This window comes from Anomaloglossus baeobatrachus, chromosome 9 (genome assembly GCF_048569485.1).
Source record: "Anomaloglossus baeobatrachus isolate aAnoBae1 chromosome 9, aAnoBae1.hap1, whole genome shotgun sequence".
In the NCBI taxonomy this organism is placed as follows: domain Eukaryota; kingdom Metazoa; phylum Chordata; class Amphibia; order Anura; family Aromobatidae; genus Anomaloglossus; species Anomaloglossus baeobatrachus.
In genome coordinates, this window is record NC_134361.1 from 204,806,960 (window position 1) to 204,826,959 (window position 20,000).

General features: G+C 44.7%; 1 protein-coding gene across 2 annotated transcripts in view; it reads left to right on the top strand.

Moving 5' to 3' along the window:
* Window positions 1-20,000, top strand: part of AK1 (adenylate kinase 1) — a 122,972-nt gene that overhangs the window by 48,257 nt on the left and 54,715 nt on the right. Inside the window, exon 1 of one of the 2 annotated variants that reach the window (XM_075324301.1) lies at window positions 2,553-2,601. The exons of the other annotated variant lie outside the window; for it this stretch is intronic. The gene's annotated coding sequence lies outside the window, so the exon portion shown is untranslated. Of the gene's footprint in view, window positions 1-2,552; window positions 2,602-20,000 lie in introns of those variants that run through there. 2 annotated transcript variants of the gene reach the window in all.

Consider the following 20,000-nt stretch of genomic DNA (forward strand, 5'->3'; position numbering starts at 1 on the left):
TACCGGTGTGGTAACCTGGTGGCTTCTTTCCCATGCACCTGTCTCTAATTGGTCGGTCCCCGTGGCTTGGTGCGTCTGGGGGTCTCCTCCTGGTATTCTCTCACTCTTTAGTCCGTACGGCGGGCGGTTTGAACCCTGTAGGGTCGGTGTTCTGTTCCGGTCCCTGGTTCTCCCATTACTGCTGGTGCCATGGACTTTACGGTCAGTGAGGTCTTGGATGGTCCACTTACTGTGCAGATTTTCTCAGGTCTACCTGGAGCGCTTGCCTGACCTAGGGCTCTGTACCCCGTCGATGCTATGGTTCCGAGAGTACTCCACTGTACTCCTTTGGCAACCACACGCCTAGGCCTGACAGGTCACTGTTACACACTCCCGTCAGTAGGATTACGTCCGTCTCCTTTCACATCCACTTCCTGTCTGGCCCCTCCTCCCTGGTTTTCGTCTAGTGGACTGGATCGGCTCCACTCCTAGGTGGCCAACCATTTGGTCCAATCCTAGTCTGTCACCAGTCCTTGGGAAAGGGAAAAACAGGAATTATACATGTGTTTTGGTGTTACCGACACTGGTCTTCTGGGTCCCTGGGGGTAGGCCCTGCATCTTTGACAGGATGCAGTACGTTGTAGCTCCTGATGGCTTCAGGGGCGCTACACATACTAATGCAACATCCAGTCACGACTGCACATTTTTGGAATTCTCAACAATGCACTCCTGTCCACATAGTCGAGCCAGGTATTCATGTGTATGGGGGGCGTTCGGGGAGATAGGTTTTACTAATATTTGGCCAATAAGTGCATGGACATCTTTAGGAAACGTTCACAAGGATGTTTGTGGATTTTTCTGGCTTAAAAATCCACATTTACAAAAAAAAGCCAAAAAATATTTTTTTTGTAGTTTTATTTTTTTTTTTAGATATTTTATCATTTATTTTATATTGAGGGACTTTTTCCTTCTTTATTTGATCCAGTTGTCAAGTTTTGAGCATTTTTTCAAAGCAGTGTCATGTGTGCTCCAGATCCGTGTTTGCGGATCACTACTACCATGTTGGACTCTGTCAATACGGAATCCGACAAACAACCTATCATACGCTGCCCGGGTCGGCATTCGCAGTTTGCTACTACCAGGTTGGACTCTGTACACACTTCTGAGTCCAACAAGCAACCGGGCTTCTATTGAGAAGCTCTGTTCTGCCGAGCCTCGGCTGTTATATCACCACTGCTTTGGGTACTTTAGGAGTTAATGCCTCCTGGAGCAGCGTGTGGCTTCTTAGAGAACCAGGTTGCTAATCACCACCTTCAGCTGGTCTCCTCCTACTTAAGTCTAGGGAGTTTTCTCAGTTATCGCTGAAGATAGCATCTACTTGGCTCTTTTGCGATATCCCAGTGTCCGTGGGCTGTGGCGATCTTCCTTTTGGTGACCAGCAAGTTGGTGTTTGTGCTGTATGAAAGTTCCTTGGTGTGACTTTCTCCTCGCCCTTTGGTTTACCCCCTTCAGTGTCTTTTTGTCTCTCCTCTGTGGATATTTGCTGTGTGCGTAAATTTCAGTTTACCCCATTGTCTTTTTCTTGTGGTTAATTGATTACTTTGTGTCCAGCCCACCCCTGGGTGGGGGGTGCAGGGGTATTAGATCAGGGCCAAACAGGAGACAGGGCCAGGTCGGGGATCCGGACCTCCCTACCTTTAAGGGTACCTCCTAGGTAAGGGTGAGCACAGGGGTCCCAGTCTTAGGTCCAGCATAGGTTTCCCTGTGTCCCCTAGTCACCTGTGACATTCAGAAATGCCCCAAAATTTGGAGTTTTACTTCTTTTTCCACCTGGGAAAACCATCACACATTGCACTATAGGGGTATTTTCCCATTTAAATCAATAGGAAGCTGTTTTTTTCCATGTAGAATTTGGAGCAGAATCCCTTTCAAAAGCTTGGAAAAGACAAAATGCAACAGGTGGCACTTAATTTTTGTGGACCCATAGTGTTGTATGGGGGATTTGGACAAAATGGACAGGTCTGTGTGATCTTTTTGCTGGCTTATGGTCCAACTGGCTTATGGTCCAACACAGACGTGTTAACAGCCACATAGACTATAATGGGTGCAGCAGGGTTGGACATATCATTGGTGCAACCAGGGGCCCAAGACGTAAGGAGGCCCCTTTTCACATCCAAGCTAGGTGTAATTCTGCATTCTGATGAGTGACTGGCCCATAAATTCTTCTTGCACAAGGGCCCTGTTTTGTCTGTGTCCACCATTGCGATGCATGTTCTGTCCGTGAAGAAAGGAGTGAAAAAACGGATGTAAAAATAAGGCCTAAGTAACATGGATCCTGTCATTACTTCTCAGTTTGATGCAGACAGAGAGGAGGATTGCATATTTGAGGACATCTGCTGCGCGGTGCAGGGTCTTCTCTTCCCTGATGGTTTGGGTGTAGAAGGTGCGTACGATGCATTAGTTGTATTTATCATTATTGCCCTTTTTCCGTATTTATCCATTTGTTTTAATGCCGTATTTTCCCGCTCTCCTCCCTGTTCTGCAGAATTTTGCCCGCAGAATTTCCGTGCCTCGATTTCGGACGAGTCTGGGCAACCGAGAGAAGTGGAAAGTAAAGAGCAGGTAACTGCGGCACATGGTAAATTACCGTACACAGTATAGGTATTCTTATCTCAGCCATTTATATTTATCGTTATGTGAAGGCAATAGGATTATTGAAATGTGAGCGCTGCAGCTAATCAGCAGCTGTTGATTGACTGCAGTGTTGACGTGGCATAAATATGTCGTGCAAGGCCTGGGAGACCTGAACTGGCATCGACAGCTTTGGTCAAGGTGAGTATCTGTTATTTTGATTTTACCCGGGGGGAATATAGTAATTAAGAAGGGGCTGTATAAATAGTGAACAACCCCTTTAAGCCATTCTGGGTTGGTTGCACCAATTCCAACTTATTGGAATGAATCTATGGGTTACATGTAGCGATGAGCGAGTGTGATCAGCCCTGCTCGTTACTCGGGCGCGACTTGAGTACTGAGTATAATGGAAGTCAATGGGAAACGCGTGCATTTTTAAACTTGATGCTCCTATCACTAATTACTTGTTTTCACAATTGCAAAGGGCTGTATTGTATAGAGGACCTCCCATTGAAAAAGGGGAGTGGTGACCCACTTATCAATATATAGAAACATTCCCAGGAGGAGTAACAGAGGAACAATACTTTGCAGATATCAAGATGTGACTGTAGAATAGCGAGGGACACTGGGCTCCTATACTGTCCCTCACACTAGGGTACCCTAGGCTATCCCTAACCTTCAGATTACCCCTGATGGTGGAGATGCCGGAGTCTGTGTCTTACTATTCTCCTGACCAGAGGTAATCTGTACCCCCAGGGAAGGAAGGGTCAGGAATGTGATCGCAACACAGATTAAGACAGAGAGGGAAAAAAAAACAAAACTCAGACACACTGCAAATCTCAGGAACAGACAATTAGAAATTAAGGAGAAAAACAAGAGACGTAAGGCAGCAACAAAAGTACAACAAGGGTTAGCATTACATCCGCTCACAGCAACAAAGTACAACAACCACCAGTTAGTCTGGATCACAACACCTCACCAGACCAGTATAGAGAAGCTATAGCTGGCATTAAAGGAAGAGTGCAGCCAGCATATATAGGAGGGGAGTGATCTTGTGAATAAAGGAGACTAACAAGCAACCCAGCAGAGATTAACTCTTGCTAGCCTGCATATGAACCACAAGGAGTGGGATGGCAACTCAAATTAAAACATACAGGGAAAAAAAACAAAAACCAAACACACTGCAAACTCTCAAGAACAGACAGTAAGAAGCTGAGAAAAGGAAGATGAGAAAGGCAGCAACAAAGGGACAACAAGGGTTAACACCACAACTACTCAATGTAACAAAGTATTACAACTACCTGTTAGTCTAGATCACAACACCTCACCAGCCCAGTATAAAGAAGCTATAGCTGGCATTAATGAAAGTGTCCAGCCAGCCTATATAGGAGGAGAGCGAATGTGACTGGCTGCTCCGCAGCATGTGATCAAAGGAGACTAACAAGCAGCCCAGCAGAGATTAAAGGTGGCTTTACACGCTACGAGATCGCTAAAGCGATCTCGTTGGGGTTACGGAATTTGTGACGCACATCCGGCCGCGTTAGCGATGTCGTTGCGTGTGACACCTATTAGCGATTTTGAATCGTTGCAAAAACGTTCAAAATCGCTAATCGGTGATATGCCCCCCTCTTCCCAATTATCGTTGCTGCTGCAGTAATGATGTTGTTCCTCGTTCCTGCGGCAGCACACATTGCTACGTGTGACACCGCAGGAACGAGGCACCTCTCCTTACCTGCGTCCCGCCAGCAATGAGGAAGGAAAGGGTGGACAGGATGTTCGTCCCGCTCATCTCCGCCCCTCCGCTTTGATTGGGCGGCCGCTTAGTGACGTCGATGTGACGGAGGCAGTTCGCCGGTCACAGCGACGTCGCAGAACAGGTATGTGCGTGTGACGCTGCCGTAGCGATAATGTTCGCTACGGCAGCGATCACCACATATCGGCCGTACGATGGGGGCGGGTGCTATCACGCTCGACATCGCTAGCATCGGCTATCGATGTCGCAGCGTGTAAAGCGGCCTTAACTCTTATGAACCACGAGTGTGTGAGTTGACGCCTGCGCTGACCACAGACATCAGATAAGTAAGAAGACATAGCACCAGAATCTGAAGTCTCCACAGATCCTTACTCCACCATGACAGTCGGTCAAGTTTGTAAAAACCTCCTGTATGGATACATTTTATAATATCCTTATATGATCATGTCTATTGAATGGCGATACTCAGTTACTGGAAGTGTCGTGAGTAAATATTCATTTACATTTATTTTCTTGAGTTGACATGATCTATTGATACACAATACACTCGGATGTGACCCCGTTAATGACCTTGTCCTTGAGCGCTCACTTAGATGTGTGAAGAAAATGAAGGCATCTTGAGTGTTCAGAGGAGAGAAAAGAAGGCAGCTCTCCATCACACCTGGGGACATGAATCATCGCAGCCCGACACGGTCATTTCAGCACTTTGCTAAATCATTTTTTCATTGGCATTGAATAACTTTGAACATTCGGGAGCAATGAATCACTTGTACGGGTCACGCTTCAATATTGGATGTGTATGTCAATGTGAAGCCTGAAATCAGTGGAAGCAGTGAGCTGATTAGCTGGCAGAGATACTAATTAGCCCACTAATAAAAAAGAAACCTCAGAGGCAGAGGCGTTTCTAGGAGTCCAGTACAGGAGGGGGGAAAACATGTCTAAGCGGACGCTCCACCGAGGAAGCGCATGGAGGCGCATCCTAATAAAGTGGGAACCTCAAAGACGACAATGACCTAGACCGCTATTACCGCTATACAGTGACCATATAGAGGTAGATAAGTCAGCTCACAGATGACATCCTTTCAGATTGGAGGCTTTCTTTTCCATTCATCCCAGAGCAGCATAGAGATTTTTATTATCTTACCTACCTCATGTTGTCTTACTGTATTAGCGAGCTTAGCGTCTTGACGACCCTCATTATACCAGGGTAAGGGGTCAACTAGGGCCTAGACACGGTATGGCGCATGGGGGAAGGACCCGTCTAGGAACGTTAGGGAGTGCAGTGATCAGCCTCAGGTTAGTGCTCTAAGTCGATGACCAGCTCCCCTATCCCTAGCGCGAGGGCCTACCATTGTATTGTTTACCTGGTGTACCCTGTGTGTTGCGTTACTCGCCAGGGTCCCCTTTTCCTAGCGTGAAGGCCTACCATTGTATTGTTTTCCTGGTGTACCCTGTGTGTTGCATCACTCGCCGGGGTACCCTTTTCCTAGCGCGAGGACCTACCATTGTATTGTTTACCTGGTGTACCCTGTGTGTTGCGTTACTCGCCGGGGTACCCTTTTCCTAGCGTGATGGCCTACCATTGTATTGTTTTCCTGGTGTACCCTGTGTGTTGCGTCACTCGCCGGGGTACCCTCTTCCTAGCGTGATGGCCTACCATTGTGTTGTTTTCCTGGTGTACCCTGTGTGTTGCGTCACTCGCCGGGGTACCCTCTTCCTAGCGTGATGGCCTACCATGGTATTGTTTTCCTAGTGTACCCTGTGTGTTGCGTTACTCGCCAGGGTCCCCTTTTCCTAGCGTGATGGCCTACCATTGTATTGTTTTCCTGGTGTACCCTGTGTGTTGCGTCACTCGCCGGGGTACCCTCTTCCTAGCGTGATGGCCTACCATTGTATTGTTTTCCTGGTGTACCCTGTGTGTTGCGTCACTCGCCGGGGTACCCTCTTCCTAGCGTGATGGCCTACCATGGTATTGTTTTCCTAGTGTACCCTGTGTGTTGCGTTACTCACCAGGGTCCCCTTTTCCTAGCGTGATGGCCTACCATTGTATTGTTTTCCTGGTGTACCCTGTGTGTTGCGTCACTCGCCAGGGTCCTCCCCTCCTCCGGCATGATACTACCCACTGTTTCACGCCGCTCACCAGGAGTCATCCAATAACTAGGCGTCACATATTTATTATTATAGCGACATTTATTCCATGGCGCTTTACAAGTGAAAGAGGGTATACGTACAACAATCATTAACAGTACAAAACAGACTGGTACAGGAGGAGAGAGGACCCTGCCCGCGAGGGCTCACAGTCTACAGGAGGAGAGAGGACCCTGCCCGCGAGGACTCACAGTCTACAGGGAATGGGTGATGGTACAATAGGTGAGGACAGATTTAGCTCTATTATTGTCATGTGGATGCCAATCCATCAAAAAATTGGCACTTGATGCTGCTGAGGGGTTGTTCCCAAGAAAAAGTTGGGCAAGAATGGGCTGACATATAAAAAAAATATATATTTACCTACCTTTTCCACCCACTCCTTTCCTAGAGATGCCTGGAGCTTCTTCTTCCGGTTGGAATGGATATGTGTCCAATGCAACCAATCACTTGCCAGAGCACAGTTTTTAATTACCTTTCCGTTTGGCCTAAAATGTCCTAAAATTAGTGCCATGAAGTCATCGACTTTGAAAAAAAATTAGTTCTCCATCTGTTGGTAGACATATAGGGAGACTATGTATGTTTATATGCGGCCACCTATTTGGTTGTGATGTTATCATACCGGGTGCGAGAAGACACTCAGTGAGCGGCGGAACACAAAGGGAAAACCAGGAAATATGTAAAGGAAGGGCCTGGCGATAGGGAGAGAGAAGTGTCACCTCCTAAGACTCACCTGAGTCTGATCCCTGCGCTCCCTTACGTCCCTAAACAGGTCCTTCCCACCTGTCATTGTCATGTGCCTAGGCCCTTGGTGCGTGGCCAGCGACACACTAGTCTCACTACTGCAATAAAACAACATGAGGAAGGTAAGACAAATGGGTAAGGAAAGACAAAAAATAGCACCCCTGAGTGTTTCTAGCAGGAAACGTCACAACTGCAACTGAAACAAACACTTCAGCATCTTCAGAGGCAGACTTCATCAAAATGTTCATTATAGAAGATCTGTCACTGGTATGGAGTGAAGCCAGGAGTGGGTACATATAGTGGAAGGGAGTGATAATAAGATGCTGCAGCTCTGATTAAGGCTATGAGTAATCTCAGCCAGAAAGGAAAGATTCCTTAACTCCTTTAGCAGTAAATTAAAGTAAATCCTCTCCAATATAAGATAACAGTCAAATGAATTACACAGAGGACCTGCGATCAATTGTTGAGACCTATTGATCACAAATCCTTCATTCAGACGTAACACACTCATGACAGATGTGAACTGCAACTTCTTATGTATTTGGATAACAGGTCGCAACATCTGTAAAAGTGAGAGATGAAAACCGTTCTCTATGTGCCCAACTAGGGGTGCTCTGATGCACATTTTTGGGCACTCAACCTGTTTGGAGGCATTTTCCCCATTGATGTCTACCCCATATACCAACCTCAACTTAGTTTTGTGCTTTATTCGATGCCTAAATATATTGAAACACAAGATCACGTCAGCGTCACCACAAGCAATGCTATCACCCATTGTGTAGTCACTAGTCTGATCCCATCTCCTGCCTGATTAGTTTTGTATATCACCAGACATCACAATGTTTTACATATCAATGGATCATATTAATCTTCTTAATGATAATTGAAGCTTGTGGATTCCCCCCAAGGAAGTTCTGTCCTTCTCGTCTCCTTATCTGTCCGATGCTGCGATGATCCTCAGCTCTTGAATGAATCATAGATTACATAAACAATTAATTAAAAGGGTCATATGACATTAAAGAACAGCTGCCTTCTGCCACACGGAGATTTTTACAAACTGTCATGGCGGCGTCAGGTTCTGTTCAGACTACAGATTCTGACTCCCCGCCCGATAACTTCTCTGGTGTCTGTGATCAATAAAGGCAAGCTTGGGTGTAAACCTGCAGAGTGGTTATTCATAGGCAGACTAGCAAGAGTTAATATATGCTGGTCTGCTTGTTAGTCTCCTTTGATCACATGTTGTGGTTAAGCCAATCACATCTACTCCCCACCTCTATATGCTGGCTAGATGCTTCCACCTATGCCAGCTAGAGTTTATCTTAGCTGATCTGGCGAGGTGTTGTGATCCAGACTGTCTGGTGGTTGTTATACTTCTTGCTAAGTGCAGTTGTGGAGTTGTGGAGTTCATCCTTGTTTCATTCTTGTTGTTACCTCCCTATTCTTGCTTTACTCCTGAGTCTCTCATTGTCTATATCGGTGTGCAGTGTGTCATAATTTTGGTTTTCCCTTATCTGTCTTTATCTGTTTTCCATCACACTCCTGCCCCGTCCTTCCCAGTTGGGAGGGGGGGTACCAGAGTAGTACTGGTCAGAAGCATAGCCAGGAATTTGACTCCGGCATCTCCGCCATCAGGAGTAACCCTGAGGTTAGGGATAGCTGAGGGTCCCCTAGAATGAGGGACAGCATAGGAGCCCCTATCCTAACAGTCACCATGTTACACCTTCACCCTCAAACCGCACCACTGTTGACTATGGGTCATGCCTGGTACAGCAGTCCATCCTTGAAGGGGTATTTCAAAGTTGTAAAGTGATAGGATATGTCATGACTATAGCTGACGGGGTTAAGTCTGGTGGGGGGGGTCTGCTTGGTTGTGCCTCGTTCCGCTTTATCATGGTGTGGATTCCTCCGGAACGCCACAAGTAATAGTTTCTGCTCTGCAGCGTGCGCAGCTGGTTCTTGTGAGTTAGCCTTGATCCATCCCATTACCCAGATTTCATCTCCCTGACATCCGTTCCCTTGTACTGTTTGTTCACCCTGTCTTCCTGATCCATGTCCCGTTCTGTGTCTCGGTCCCCTCCCCCTCCTTGTACTTACTTGCTCTCCTGACCTCTGACCTTGGTAACGTTTCCTGACCTCGGCTCTGCTTCCCCTGTTTGGCTTTTGACGTGACTTCTCGGCTCCTGACCCTTTTTCTTCTACCTGTTTACGGCTTGCTCGCGCCTCCCTGCATTGACGTGACATCCCGGTTTAGACTTACTCTTTTTGGTGCTTGCACCCTCTTGTGGGCTTTTGTCTAACTGCACTTTGGAGTTCTATCAACTTTCAGCTTCTGCGCCCCCTGGTGGAAGCCTGACAGTATAGAGCTTTATCACTGGCTTAAATACTTTGAAATGTCACAACATTTTTTTGCAACTTTTGGCCTTTTTTTTACTCATTTTTTTTTTTTGTACGACAGAAAGTTTTGTGCCAATTTGTTAGAATTAAATGAGACATTTTAACAAATCATGCAAGTTTTTTGTAATAAAAGGGCACAAAAAAAGATTTTTATTTTGCACAAAATTCATGAACCCCACTTGCAACATTTTTGAAAAATGTCGGTCAAAAACTGCAACAAATACCATCAGTCCTAAAAGAAAAGTGACTTAAAAAACCCCTTGAAAATATTGGAGCGGGGTCCAAATTGTTCACTGTCCACTTCTGCTACTTTTACATGTTGCCACCCTAAGACCAGGGGTCATCAGAGGGGTAAGGAATTTTTTAAAACGAAAATAGAAGAGCTATATTTTGGAGAACCCTTTTAAGGGAATCGGTTGTTGTCACCTGCAGCCATATATTACGGATGTGTGAATCTGGCCTAAGAGAAGCAAAGAATTTCTGTCCTTGACTCTTATTGATTTTCCTCTTTCTGATAAATGCCGTGGTTCTTTATTCAGACACAGGGTACTACAGGTTTGCCCGAATTCTAGTAAACAACTCTTTCCTGGGGGAAGGGGGGTGGGGGGGGACATCCAAAACCCATTTTTGGAGGGCGTTCAGATGGAAACTGCCATGGATTCATGCAGGGATGGATATATCATTCTCGCGACATGGGGCCCAAGAGGTAAGGGAGCTCACCTCCACCTCCAAAATAGGTGAGATTGTGCATTTTGATCAATTATTTGTCACGTACGGACTTGGGGAAGGTCTGACGGGGGCAAGACTCATAACAAACATAGGCTTCACCACAAGGAACAAGGGTCCACCGGGGACAGTTGAACAACTATGGACTCTGATGCTAGGGAAGGATAGACACCTCCTGCACTCACCTCAGGCTGTACCCTACTCTCCTAGCCAGTCCCTATTCGGCTTCCACACCTGTTGCTGATCAGGAAAGCTGAAGCACTGAGAGACCCTGTAATAATCCTGGCTAGTGAGTTGGCAGGTGAGGATCGCTAGTCTCACTTCTGCACTAATTCAAACAGACGCGAAGATACGACAGGGGAAACAAGAATGGATAGGGTCCAACTTCATGGCTGTAGTCAGACACCGGAGTTCTGCAAATGGTTTAGCAGCTCCTTCCACCTCCAGGCCTAGTTTCAGAATGAATCAGAATAACCGGCGCCCTCTACTGGGCTATGTGATCATATATAGGGTGTGTACGGGCTTGGGGAAGGTCTGGCGTGGGGCAAGATACACAACTAACATCGGTTTCACCACAACAAGCAAGGTGTACACCGGAGACACTTTAACAACGGTGGTCCCTGATGCTAGGGAAGGGGATGATGGGACACCTCCTGCACTCACCTGCAGTTGTACCCTACTCTCGTAGTCAGTCACTATACCGTTCCCCAACTGTCGCCGAGCAGGATACCCGAAACCCTGAGAAACGCTGTAATAACCCTTGCTAGTGAGCTGGCATGTAAGGATTCCTAGTCTCACTGCTGCACTAATACAACAAGAGGGGAAATAACAAAGGATAAAGCCCAACTTCACGGCTGCAGTCAGACACCAGGACTGCAGCCTACACCACTTCACACAACAAGGGCTCCAGCAGCTCCTTCCACCTCGAGGTCTAGCTTCAGAATAAATCAGAATAACCGGCGCCCTGTGCTGAGAGATTTGACCATATATAGGGGAAGGGAGTGGTCACCAACCGTAAGCACCAGGAGTCAGGAGCTGCTGGAAAGTAAAACTGTCATTAACCCTTTCAGCACCAAAGAAAAGGCAAATACGTTTAATGTGAGGAGTCTCAGATGGCACTCCCAGGAAGACTTCACCACATTCAGAAATGCAATTCACACATTTCGCTCAGTCCTCACCTCCGCTAAACACGATTACTTCAGAAACCTCATATCCTCTCTAACACACAACCCCAAACAGTTATTCAACACTTTCAACTCCCTCCTTCGCCCACCACTGCCCCCTCCAACCTCCCTCATTTCTGCAGAAGACTTTGCCACCTATTTCCAAGAAAAAATCGACCTAATAAGGCAAGTCTTCTCTGCTCAGCCACCACAACCCCTTCATGTAGCTGACCACTGCCCCTCTCCCATAAACTTCCTCCCCACCATCACCGAAGGAGAGCTTGCACGTCTTCTCTCAAAAGCGCACCTCACCACCTGCGCACTTGACCCCATGCCATCCCACCTCCTTCCCAACCTCACCACCATCCTTACTCCAGCCTTAACCCACCTCTTCAACCTATCTTTAACGACTGGAACCTTCCCCTCTGCCTTTAAACATGCAACAGTCACACCTATCCTAAAGAAACCTTCCCTCGATCCAACCTCTACTACCAGCTATCGCCCCATATCACTACTCCCACTTGCCTCAAAACTCCTGGAACAGCATGTCCATGCTGAACTTTCCTCCCACCTCTCCTCTAACGCTCTCTTTGACAACCTACAGTCCGGCTTCCGTCCACATCACTCTACCGAAACTGCCCTGACTAAAATCACAAATGACTTGCTTACTGCCAAAGCGAACAAACACTTCTCTATACTCCTACTCCTAGACCTGTCCTCAGCCTTCGATACCGTTGACCACTCCCTCCTATTACAGACCCTCTCTTCCCTTGGTGTCAGAGATCTTGCCCTCTCTTGGATCTCTTCATACCTCTCAAATCGCACTTTCAGTGTCTCCCACTCTCACACAACCTCTTCATCCCACCATCTCTCTGTTGGCGTCCCTCAAGGCTCTGTCCTAGGACCCCTACTTTTCTCTATCTACACATTTGGCCTAGGACAACTCATAAAGTCCCATGGCTTCCAATACCACCTATATGCCGACGACACCCAGATCTACCTCTCTGGCCCAGATGCCACATCTCTGCTGTCCAAAATCCCGAAATGTCTATCTGCTATATCCTCCTTCTTCTCCTCTCGCTTCCTAAAGCTCAATGTGGCCAAAACTGAACTAATCATCTTTCCTCCGTCTCACCTACACTCTCCACCTGATCTATCTATTACAATAAATAACACCACGCTCTCGCCAGTACCCAAAGTTCGCTGCCTCGGAGTGACCTTTGACTCTGCCTTATCCTTCATACCACACATCCAGTCCCTCACCACCTCCTGCCGTCTTCAACTCAAAAATATTTCCAGAATCCGCCCTTTCCTCAATTTGCAATCTACTAAAATGCTAGTGCATGCTCTCATAATCTCCCGCCTCGACTACTGTAACATCCTCCTCTGTGGCCTCCCTGCCAACACGCTCGCCCCTCTCCAGTCCATCCTTAACTCTGCTGCCCGACTTATCCACCTCTCTCCTCAATACCACCCCGCTTCTCCCCTCTGCATGTCCCTCCACTGGCTCCCAATCTTCCACCGTATCCAATTCAAACTTCTAACACTGACCTACAAAGCTGTGCATAATCTTTCCCCTCTGTACATCTCCGAACTACTCTCCCACTACACTCCAACACGTCACCTCCGGTCCTCCCAAGATCTCCTCCTCGCCTCCTCTCTCATTCGCTCCTCACGCAACCGACTCCAAGACTTCTCCCGAGCATCCCCAGTCTCCTGGAACTCGCTGCCTCAACACGTCAGACTATCCCCTACCCTTGCAAACTTCAAACGGAACCTGAAAACTCATCTGTTCAGAAATGCCTACAATCTACAATGAACTCGCTGCCGCCCGACCACCGTGCGGAGCTGCCGCCCGACCACCGTGCGGAGCTGCCGCCCGACCACCGTGCGGAGCCGCCGCCTGACCTACACCCCACCTATTGTCTCCTCCCCATAATCCTATAGAATGTAAGCCCGCAAGGGTAGGGCCCTCTTCCCTCTGTACTAGTCTGTCTACTGTAACTTGTATACGTATTTTGTATGTAACCCCCTTCTCATGTACAGCACCATGGAATTAATGGTGCTCTATAAATAAATAATAATAATAATAAAATAATAATAATGGCAAAGAGAGACTCTGGCCCAGATACTGTCACAAGTCTCTAGATGCAGAGAGACAGCAGTGACATTATTGGACTGAAAAGGGCTCATATACTGTGTTTCCACAGTGGATCCATGAATGTGTGCTCCATGTGAGCAGGCCCTTTAAAGGGAAGGTGCCATGATTTGTAATTTTGCATTAAGAATTATGGAGTAATTTCCAGTCTAAAGCATTTAGATAAACCCTCTAAAGCAATACGGAAATTATTGGCGCTAAATAAGTCAGATAAATTTCTGTAATAACTCTATATTAATAATAATATCATCAAGGAGGTCCCTAACCACACCATCATTGTTAAAGGTTTTTTTCCAGGAGTTAAAAAAGAAGCCTAATAAGTGCTAAAAATATAAAGTACAACTGAAATATTCAGGTTTAAATCACAAATTATTTTTTTTTATTATTTTTTTTTATCTTTCCCATGCACCTGCTTGATTTTGCTTTTTTTAATGTGACTTGTGAGAAGCTTCAAAATCCAATTACCGCAATGATTTCCTTGGCTGAGTGCTACCAACCAGATATAAGGGTCTCGGATTGCTGTAATTTGCACACATATATTGTAGAGATGCTCATGTATATGGTTTTATGAGTAAGGTCTGATAAATTTAGGGGATAACCAGGAGAGACAGATTGGGTGAGGAATGAGCAGTATTGGATCTACAATCAGGGGCGAAACGATTGCGGTCGCAGGAGTCACTATCGCAACCGGGCCGGGGGGGGGGGTTTCAGGGGCCCGAGACCCTCAGCCAGTAGCACACCACCTATGGTGGGAGGCCACGTGACCGCTATAGGGTGCCTTCCCCCCGCAGATGCCGATACAATTGAAAACAATGATGAGAGAGTGAGCATCGCACTCCCCCTCACATCATTCTCCCGCTGTGCCTGCGCTCTGACATGTCAGCACAGCGGAGCGCGATGACGTCACTACTGCGCGCCGCTGAGATGTGCAGAGCAGCACAACAGTGGACACACGCTGAGGAGACTGGAGCAGCGGGGGAACGAGGAAAAGTATTTTCAATCACGGTGGTCAGACGACTAAAGGGGTGCATTAAATGATATGGGGGTAGTATGCTACTATCTGGAAGAATACAGGGCCTGCATAATGGTATATTGGGTCTGCATAATGGTATATGGGGGCTGCATAATACTGTATGAGAGCTGCATAATAGTAATATATGGGGACTGCATAATGGTATATGGGGGCTGCATAATACTATATGGGAGCTACATGATACTATATGGAAGACTATGGGGGTGCATTAAACTATATGCAGGACTATGGGGGGTTCATTATAATACATGGAGGACTATGGGAATGTATTATAATATATTGAGGACTATGGGGTGCATTATAATACATGGAGGACTATGGGGGCTGCATTATACTATATGAAGGACTATGGGGGTGCATTAAAGTATATGATGGACTATGGGGTGCATTATAATACATGGAGGACTATGGGGTGCATTATAATACATGGAGGACTATGGGGAGTGTATTATAATACATGGAGGACTATGGGGTACATTATAATGCATGGAGGTCTATGGGGGCTGCATTATAATATATGGAGGACTATGGGGGTGCATTAAACTATATGAAGGACTATGGGGTGCATTATAATACATGGAGGACTATGGGGTGCATTATAATACATGGAGGACTATGGGGAGTGTATTATAATATATGGAGGACTATGGGGTACATTATAATGCATGGAGGTCTATGGGGGCTGCATTATAATTTATGGAGGACTATGGGGGTGCATTAAACTATATGGAGGAGTATGGGGTGCATTATAATACATGGAGGATTATGGGGAATGTATTATAATATATGGAGGACTATGGGGTACATTATAATACATGGAGGTCTATGGGGCTGCATTATAATATATGGAGGACTATGGGGTGCATTATACTATATGGAGGACTATGGGGAGTGTATTATAATATATGGAGGACTATGAAATGCATTATATGATATGAAGGACTATGGGGGATGCATTATAATATATGGATAACTATGGGGGTACATTATAAGATATGGATAACTATGGGGGTGCATTAAAATATCAGATACTATATCAGGATATTGGAGTATGGAAAAGCTGGGTGCTGAGGTTAAGAGCCAAGTGTCAGCGTTATTATCCTGTACTTCAAGGGGGACGGGGGGGACGGGGGGGTTTGGTCCAAATTTTGCATCGGAGCCCATTGAACTCTAGTTACGCCACTGTTTACCGTGAACATAAAAGGATGTGGTATAATATTATATGGTACTAGTGAAAAAAAAAAATACAAGTGCAGGTAGTTTTGTTCCTTTTTTTTTGCTGATAAATCTACTGTGAGAGAAGGGTTAACAGTCTGTGGAGGACATTGTACAGTTCTCCTATCTTTACTATGGAGCCTTCAGTATTCCTCCCCTCCGCTGTCTCCTCCCTCGTCTCACATTATTATGCAGGTCACATCTTTAGAGCCTGCTGTCCTTTATAGGCCGTGATATGGTAAGAAATCCCCGTCCCGGCATGCACCGCAGCCCATAGCTATATATAGTGGCAAAAATAGCCGGGGCAGCTGCTTGAAGACACCGAGCCTTCTCATCCTTGGCCTTTGGGTTCCCCTTGCTTAGGCACGGACAGGTCAGTAACGCAGCGGCTCCGGGGGTCGGACAATTAACAAGCCCGGATGCAGATGACATTTAGATGCTCAGAACTTTATGACAGGTGCCCTTTAATAATGGGTTGTGTTGCGTTAAATGGGAATTATTCTCTATTAACGTCAATGGGGTTAATGGTGGGTGCAGGAGCTGTCTGGACGCCGGTCACTTGTGCAGCAGATGACTGATCTGGATCCGCCACCTGTTGCTCAGAGTCTTGAGGATTTCATTCCCTTAATGACCGAACGAGGATAATATCAAATATTTGATTCCAGACGTGATCTTTAATTTTTCCCCTAATTTTTATTAGAAGTTACAATTAGAGATTTTTTTTTTTTATTTTTTTTTTGTTCTGGGACAATCCTGGTTTTTGCAAATGGGGATGATTTCTGTATCTGATTCTCTAACCCATGGTTTCTGGATTTGTATAGTACATGGGATGAAAACCGTGTGTTGTAGGTGATAAACCATGGAATTTCTTTAATGCAGAGGATAAAACCATACGTATCCATCCTCATTAATGGAGTAAAGGAGCCCCTCACGAACTAATAAGGGGTCACATCACATCAAGGAACCATGATATCTATGCCAGATCTGCTTTGAAACTGATCCTAACAAAATCCCGATAGAACCCATTGACCTACCATAGGGTCATTGAAGTTTTTATCGAACAGATCCCATTGACCTATCATAGGATCATTGAGGTTTTCATCAGATAGATCCCATTGATCTATCATAGCGTCATTGAGCTTTTTTATCAGATCCCATTGATCTTTGATCTATCATAGGATCATTGAGGTTTTCATCAGATAGATCCCATTGACCTATAAAAGGATCATTGATATTTTTATCAGACAGATCCCATTGACCTATCATAGGGTCATTTAAGTTTTCATCAGACAGATCCCATTGACCTATCATAGGGTTGTTGAGGTTTTCATCAGACAGATCCCATTGACCTATCATAGGGTTGTTGAGGTTTTCATCAGACAGATCCCATTGACCTATCATAGGATCACTTAGGTTTTCATTAGACAGATCCCATTCACCTATCATAGGGTCATTGAGGTTTTCATCAGACAGATCCCATTGACCTATCATAGGGTCATTGAGGTTTTCATCAGACAGATCCCATTCACCTATCATAGGGTCATTGAGGTTTTCATCAGAGAGATCCCATTGACCTATCATAGGGTCATTGAGGTTTTCATCAGACAGATCCCATTCACCTATCATAGGGTCATTGAGGTTTTCATCAGAGAGATCCCATTGACCTATCATAGGGTCATTGAGGTTTTCATCAGACAGATCCCATTCACCTATCATAGGGTCATTGAGGTTTTCATCAGAGAGATCCCATTGACCTATCATAGGGTCATTGAGGTTTTCATCAGACAGATCCCATTCACCTATCATAGGGTCATTGAGGTTTTCATCAGACAGATCCCATTGACCTATCATAGGGTCATTGAGGTTTTCATCAGACAGATCCCATTCACCTATCATAGGGTCATTGAAGTTTTCATTGGACGATGCTATTCTTGCTGTGACAATATGCAAACTGGACAGATCAGTTTTTATGTGTTTATCCCCTTTATTCAAACATTTGATAAAACATATGTGATTATTTTAGGTTTTGGGTGTCATATTACAGTTATTGTAATTCCTCCCATGAAGCGCCAGAAGCTAAATATCATCAAACAGGCTGATTTTTTCTATTTTTTTTCCATATTATTTATATATTTTTTCCTTTAGTCGACCATGTACTAATTGCTAATCAATTATATTCTACAGTTTCTGGTACAATTGGCTGATTAACCAAAAGAGGAAGTTTTCTAATATGATCATTAGTAGAAGAAACATAAGTAATAGTCGATTTGCATCCTCTGGAGATAAAGGAGATCTCTCATGTAGACAACCCCAGTCTATGTGTCCTATAAAAAAGGATCACTTGCTATAAATGTTATTTTTTATATTTGGTGTACACGTTGCTGTTCTCCTGAATCCGGTGATATTTTTCTTTTATTCCTACGCCTCTCCGTTCCTGAGATACAGCTGTTTCTTCTCTGTACATAAGTAGTTAGCCAAGGAGGCGTGATCATCAGAGAAGAGCAAAGGGTCCTGCCCTCTTGGCTAACAAGAGTAGATTAATTTGTAAGGAAGATGAGGCCATATCTCAGGAACGGAGAGGCGCAGGAACAAAAGAAAAACAGCGCCGGATTCAGGAGAACAGCGGCATTTATGCTGGGTACAAAAAATACATATTCACGACAAGTGACAGATTCATTATATATATATCTATATATATATATATATATATATATATATATATATATATATATAAATATACATATATATTTATCTATATATATATAGACATATATATTAATATATATATATATATATATATATATATATATATAAATTTAGATATGTATTTCATATATATTTATATATATATATAGATATATCTATCTATCTATATATACCTCTATAGTATATGTACATATATACATATGTATGTATATCTATCTATCTATATATATATGTATATATATACAAAAACAGGCTGATATACAGTATATATATATATATATATATATATATGTAGATATATATATATATATATATATATATATATATATATATATATATATATATATATATATATATGTTAAAAGATTGACCCGGAGAGCACATTCTGAAATTAGTTATCCCTTTAAATACTCATTTCTATGGCCAGCTCAAGGGGCATGGGTGCAATCCTTAAGTGGTGCCTTTCCATGACTATAGGTGGGGGTGGGAGAATTATTTTGACCAATATATAGTCCATCTTTGTATTATACTCATCTTTAAAAAGAATCTGTCACCAGATTTTTGCTCCCCCATCTGAGAGCAGCATAATGTAGAGACAGAGACCCTGATTCCAGTGATGTGTCACTTACTGAGCTGTTTGCTGTCATTTTGATATAATCAATGTTTTCTCTGCTGCAGATCTAGAATATGCTGGACTACCTGCAGCACACCAAGTAGTCCTGTGATGATAATCTACTGCTGATTAAACTGTGAATTTATCAAAACTACACTAAGCAGCCCAGTAAGTGACACATCGATTGAATCAGGATCTCTACCTCTACATTATGCTGCTGTCATCTTAGCTGGCGACAGATTCCCTTTAAGAGCAGACAGGTGACTTTTTACTGTTCCCCCTAGGATGCAAGAAGCCTCCCTTGCAAAGCATGAGGGTGTAGGGAGCAGAGGAGACACTTTATTGACTCCTTGAGTAAATAATAGCGCCCTAATTGCTAAAATTATCTGCTGTTACTTATGATTAAAGGGTTTTTCCTGTGCTAGACTTTTTTTAGGATAGGCCATCAATGTCAGATTGGTGGTGATCTGACTCCCGGCATCCCTACCAATGCAGTAATGGGAGCAGCACAGCGCCCTACATTGTGTAGTGGCCATGAGTGGTACTGCAAGCTCTCCAACATTCACTTCTATGGTGCCACTGTCCTGTATATCTGCTGATTGGAGGGTATGATGGGAGTTGCACCAGTGGTTTGAGTAAAGGGGGGACAAAAATGGATGATATAGAGAGAGACAAGAATTCTCCAGACATCTGATCGGTTGCTACTTGTGCTGTAAGTGACTGATTTAGTCATTTATTAG